We start from the raw sequence: 6,725 nt of genomic DNA on the forward strand, positions 1-6,725 counted from the left end.
ATGAACATTGGGGAACAGGTATACCTTCGACTTGATGATTTCCATTCCTCTGGGTATATTCCCAGCAGTGGGATAGCTGGGTCAGATGGCAGATCTATCTGCAATTGTTTGAGGAACGTCCATATAGGCTGATGAAACATATTTGAATGGAGAGATTAAATGAGTTTTCATTTGCTACTTTGAAATGTTTTAATCTCCTGAAGAGAAAGATTAAAGCTCTTCGCAGAGGGTAGGGGTGTATTTTTTTTTTAAGTTGATGTTTATTTTCAACATTCCACAGACTCTTCCTTCATTTCTTGGTGTCAGCAGATAGGATCATTTTATTGTCCATATCACCACTGGGCCACAATGAAAGAAGAGGTGGGGTGGGAGCAGAGCTAAGTCTTCTGGAAAGAAAAAATCATTTAATAAGTCTGATTTGTAAAGAAAGTGAAGGATTCCAAGAAGATGGACAAAGCATGTTGTCACAAACCACATTGTGCAAAAACAAATGAACAAATAAAAAAATACACAGACATACTTTGGATTAAATTTTTAAAAAAATAAAGGTAAAGAGATTGGAATTAATAGGGAACTCTCTCAGGCATCAGAGACAAGTTCTCAGATTGTCACTGGAATGCAAAGTATTATGGACTGAATGTGAGTAAAATATTTATGAAGATAGGACATTAAACATTATCTAGCTGCCAACCTCCTGGATATGGCTGAGAACACTGGGTTGGGAGTCAAGAGAACTGGGTTCACACCCTGGAGCTTCCTCTCTCTGGCCTGTGACTCTCCCAAGACAAGGAGCTTCTCACCCTCATGTCCTCATTATGACATTTCCACTACTTACCTTACAATGTTTGGGGTGATGAGTATAAAAATCCTTTGAAGAAAAAAAAGTTGTATATAAGAACATAGGGTATGTTTAAAGTGTAATAATAAGCAAACGATAAATATCCATTTATCCAACAAGAATTTACTGTGTATGTACTGCATGTCAGGCACTGTGTTAGGCCCTGGGTGTACAGAAGTGACTACTTTGAGGGATATAGAAAAACAGTGCTAGGCAGTATAAGACAGCAGAGAGATTAGAATTGAACTATTATATTGTCTTGGAGGGGAGCAGAAAGATTGATTAATTTTAGATTAAGTCACATAAGCCTGTTTAAAAAATGGAAGCTAACCACTGAAAGAAGAGAATAATATAACTTCCAAACTAGCAGTAGGAGAATTAAATTGTAAGAAAGACAGGGAAGGGAACCATGGAAAAAGCAGAGTAAACAGGAGGCATGAAATAAGGTGACAGAATTAAATTCAAATAGCAGTAACATAATAAATATAAATGGTCTAAACTCATCAGTTAAAAGATAGAAATCCAAGATGGGGTGGGGTGGGGATGGGGAGAACTCAGCCATATCTAACACATACAAACAGAGAAAGGTTGAATTAAAACATGTTTTTTTTTCAGAGGTAGATTATAATTGTGTCAAACACATCTTTTATCATGACTTACGCCTCCTTTCTCTAGGTACTTTATAATAAAGCAAAGATTAAGTTAAATTAACTGGGAAGTGGGGGTGGGAGAGAAAAGAAAGGAAAGAATATTTATTGAATCAGATACTATGCTGGGTGGTTTTTAAAGGGAAGAAACTGGCTTAGGACAGAAGTGTACATTCTGGTATAGATTATTGTCAAATGCTCAGACTGTAGAGTCAGACAGATCTGAGCTTGGTTTCCAATTCTTTTATTCATTCATTTACTCATTTAACTAATATTGAATACCTACTATGAGCTTAGATATCTGTCAGTAAGTCCGTTTAATCTCTCTGTGACTTAGTTTCCTCATTGTATCAGCTACAATAATGCTGTGTAAGAAACAACACAAAACTCAGTGGCATACAGCAGTGAACATGTATTATTGCTCCCTAGTCTATGGGTTGGCTGGGCAGTTGTGCTGGTCTGGGCTTGGATTGGCTAGTCTTTTTTTTTTTTTTTTTCCTTTTTGTCTTTTTTCGTGTCTGGCAACGGATCGCAACCCTCAGTGTCACACCCGCACCTCGCTCAGCCAGTGAGTGGGAACCGGTCTGTATGCCCCCCCTGAACCCTCGGCGGGAGCACTGCCGCGCTCCCAAGCAGCGCACTGTAGCAGTGTGCCCCCGGGCCAGCCCATGGATTGGCTAGTCTTTTTTTTTTTTTTTCCTTTTTGTCTTTTTCCGTGTCTGGCAACGGATCGCAACCCTCAGTGTCACACCCGCACCTCGCTCAGCCAGTGAGTGGGAACCGGTCTGTATGCCCCCCCTGAACCCTCGGCGGGAGCACTGCCGCGCTCCCAAGCAGCGCACTGTAGCAGTGTGCCCCCGGGCCAGCCCATGGATTGGCTAGTCTTTTTTTTTTTTTTTCCTTTTTGTCTTTTTCCGTGTCTGGCAACGGATCGCAACCCTCAGTGTCACACCCGCACCTCGCTCAGCCAGTGAGTGGGAACCGGTCTGTATGTGGGATCTGAACCCTCGGCGGGAGCACTGCCGCGCTCTCAAGCAGCGCACTGTAGCAGTGTGCCACCGGGCCAGCCCATGGATTGGCTAGTCTTGCTGAGCTTGCTGATGAGCCTGCAATTAGCTGGTGGGTCTTGGGGAGCTGGCTTGTCTAAGATGGCCTTGGCTGGGAAGACTCATTGCTATCTCATGTGGCTTCCCATTTTCCGGTAGGCTAGCTTGGACTGACTGTCATGGTAGAGGCAGTGATGACAGAGAGAGAGAGAGAAAGAAAGCTGTAAGGCCTCGTAAAGTCCAGGCTTATAGCATTCTCTCAACCAGAACAAGTCATAGGCCAAACCCACTTCAAAGGGTGGAGAAATTAACTCCATCTCTTGATGGGCAGAGCTGCAAAATCGCATTGCAATGTGAAGTCACACTGCAAGGGATATGGGTACAGAAAAAGGAAGAGTTAAGGCCATTTTTGCAACCAATCTACCACACTCATCTAGTTATGCAGAGATAATATTAGCACCTACTTAGAGTTATTGTGAGAATTCAGTGTGATCATGCATATAAAGCTGTGATTCTGAGGCAGGCTTGCACGATGCGCTTAGCAAATATTAGCCGTTGTTGCTGCTGGTGTTGTTGTGATTATTAATGTTATTCTTATTATTGTCATGAGTCCTCCTCATCCCTGGGCATCTGCTCAGTGCAATTCGGAGGTTCAAATCCCCTACTCAGCTCTGCGTCTGCATGCCCGATTGCTTTTCCTCTTAATAAAGGAGCAAGTCATTTGATGGAAGACTTCCTTGATTTTGTGAACGCAGATGCCACTGTGTGTTAGCATCCTCTGGCCATTAGCTGTCAAGGCAGCCAAGGCAGAGATCTATTTAAAGAACACGTAGGTGCTTTGCTTTTTGCCATCAAAACTGTGCCAAGGGGTGAAGACAGATCTGAAATAGGGGCAGAAGGGTCCTGACATGAGACAGACCCTCTGTTTGCCATCTGCACTTACCCAGGAAAGGGGAATTAATGGCCTAGTGGAGTTTGGTTTCCTCATGTTAATTAATGATGCTGGCGGTGGAACATGAACGGTTTATTATTTATTTTTATTTCCAAAGGAGAGAGATTGAGCCTTGAGTCAGAAATGTGGCACGGGCTGCAATTTTGCTAAATTCCATAGACCTGCTCACAATACTGCAGCAGGATGGGTGCTCTCTACTTTGAGCTGGGAGAAAAGGCATTGTTGAGTCTTAGCCTTGTTGGGGTCCTATTTGTTGCCAAGCAAAGAATTGCCAAGATGTTTCTTTGCCATGAAGGATAAACTTCAACAGTAGTTGATATTATAGGCCAGACATCAGCTTCCCTTCCATGTGGGAAGCACCAGCATTTGCAAAAAAAATCCACGTTTGAGAAAAGCAGAACAAATTTTTTGATAGAAATCCCCATGAATCTTAATTTTTTAAATAAAGGGAAACACTGTCTTTTGAGTTCCATCCCCAAACACGAGAAGAGCCAGAGTTGAACTGTGTTAGTGATTCATCAGAAAACAGACAGATTTTAGTTTCTCTTATTTTTAGAAGAAGCTGTCTAGGTACTGGGTTCTGTCGAATAAGAGAGTGATTATATTTGGAAATCCTAATTGTGGAAAGGCTTTCTTTAAAAAGCAGTCTAAAGCCAAACTAGCTCCCACTGATGCTTCTTTGGTTGTTTCTTTTTTCTCTTTAATTCTTCTGACAACCTGAAAGTAGTTCACACACAGAATTAAAAGAATCCATTTTGCTCATCCTTGATGTTTACTTGACTTTGCAGCTCTTCTCCAGAAGACACAATCTCATCTTCTGGCCGTCCCTTTAAGACCAGTGTCAGGAAATTTATGAATTCAATTCTTTTTAGTTGGAACACCCAACTCAAATAGGCTAAAGCAAGAGAGAGAGAGAGAGAGAGAGAGAGAGAGAGAGAGAGAGAGAGAGGGAGAGAGAGAGAGAAAGAGGAGAGAGAGAGAGAGAGAGAGAGAGAGAGAGAGAGAGAGAGAGAGAGAGAAACATATTGATTGATATGATGGAAGAGTGCAGGAGCTTCAGGTATGGCTGGATCTGGGTGTTCAAATAATGGCATCAGGAACCCGTTTCTCACATCTCTCTTTCTTTTGCATAGACTTCAGTCTCAGGCTGGAGGGTGTAAAGATGCCCCTTGGCAGCTCCAGTCTTACATTCTACCAGCTTGGTAACCCCAGTGAAAAAGGTATACTCCTTTCCTGAGCAAAAGTTTCAGATAGGAATCTTATTGACTTGCATTGGGTCACATGCCCTTCTCTGTATCAATCATTGTAACCAGGTGATGAAATAGGCTTGGGCATGTGCCAACCCCTGGAATACAGGGAGGCATCAGCCTTACCAAACCTCCACTCAAGCGGACTGACTGTGGGGGAGGGGTGACTTACCTGAAGGACAATCAGGAGAAGGGAAACGTGTGCTGATTGGGCAGAGGTAACAAATGATCTTTGTGATAATGTGCTAGTCTGGGTCCTCCTGGAAGCAGACATCAAGACAGTGTAAATGTGCAAGGATTTAATGAGGGGAAAGACTAGAGGGGAAAAATAGGGAGGGGGCCAGGGAAGGCTTAGAGAGCCATCAGACCCCAAGCGAAGGGCAGAGGGAAGGGAGGCAGGGAGGAAGCTGTCCTGGACTCCCTTGCAGTCTAAAGATGGTTCAGCAAGGCATCACGGAGTCTTCCAGCCAAAGTCTCTGTCAGAGGCGTCCTGTGTCTCCCAGGAACAGGCCTGTTTTAGAATCCCTGCTGTACTCAGCTATTGGCTGAGAGCAGCCTGTGGGAAGTGTGGCCTCATTTGCACTGATGGATTTGAAAGCGCAGCAGCTGGGGCCCTCGGTCAATTAAGCTTCCTGTAGCTGGAGGTCTGCAAGGCACTTTCTCATAGCTGCACAGATAATAACTCATATTTAAAAACCATCTCATAGATTAAAAGGTGTTTTCATAGCTGGTAGCTCAGTTGATTATAAATAATATTATCATTGTCCGTCCCATTTTACAGATGAGGAAGTTGAGACAGGAGAGGTTATGATTTGTCCAAGATCACACCACTAGTCAGTGAGGAGGTGGGTCACATCTTGACCATTCCTTCCTACCCATTACACTCCCTCTGGATTGGGTTGAATAGTGTCCCCCCAAAACCCATGTCTACCTGGAACCTCAGAATATGACCTTAAATAGGTTAAGATAAAGTCATACTGGATTAGGGTGAGCCTAATCAAACTCAGTATGATTGGTGTCCTCATAAGAAGAGAGAAATGGAAAAAGACAGAAGAGACAGAGGGAAGAAAGCCACGTGATGATGGAGGCGGAGACTGAAGTGATGTAGCCACAAGCCAAGGAACACAAAGATTGTTGGCAACCCCCAGAGCTGGGAAAAAGGCATGGAACAGATTCTCCCCTAGAGCCTACACAGGGAGTGTGGCCCTGGAGGCACCTTGACTTTAGACTTCTAGCCTCCAGAACTTGAGGGAGTAAATTTCTGTTGTCATAGCCACCCATTGGTGGTAATTTGTTAAGACATCCCTAGGAGACTGATACATTGTCGTAAGAGAAGCTGCCACCCTCTAGTTCTCTCTGTTCATCCTGCTTGACCCTATCCCACCCAGCCTCATGGGTACCACTGATTGGATAAATCCAAAGCCTGGGATAAGCCACAGAGTCTGCGGTCAGATAGTGGAACTCTTGGGCCAAGAAGACTTGGGTCATGTGCAAGTCCAAGGAAAAGAGACAGAGTCATGTTGATACTATGCACCCTCTGATATGATGTAATGAGACGGGCACTTCACCTCTGTGGTCTTCTTCCCCAAAACTTATAACCCCAGTCTAGTCACAGGAATCATCAGGCAAGCCCAAATTTCGGCGATACTCTACAAAATATCTTATGAATACTCTTCAAAAGTGTCAAGATTGTGAAAAACAAGGAAACTGTCACAGATTGGTGGAGACTAAGAGACATGATGGCCAAATGCAATGTGGGATCTTAGAGCAACAAAATAACATTAATGGAAAACTGGTGATACTTGAATGAAGTCAGCAGTTCAGTTAATAGTAATGCACCAATGTTGATTTCTCAGTTTTGACGGATGTACTGTGTTTATGTACGATGTTAACATGAGGGGAAGTTCTGTAAAGGGTATATGGGGCTTTATAGCATTTCTGTAAATGTGAAACCATTTCTGTGAGAAAGGGAGGGAGGGAGGGAGGAAAGGAGGG

The sequence above is a fragment of the Galeopterus variegatus genome, unplaced genomic scaffold (genome assembly GCF_000696425.1).
Source record: "Galeopterus variegatus unplaced genomic scaffold, G_variegatus-3.0.2 Scaffold6386, whole genome shotgun sequence".
NCBI lineage: Eukaryota > Metazoa > Chordata > Mammalia > Dermoptera > Cynocephalidae > Galeopterus > Galeopterus variegatus.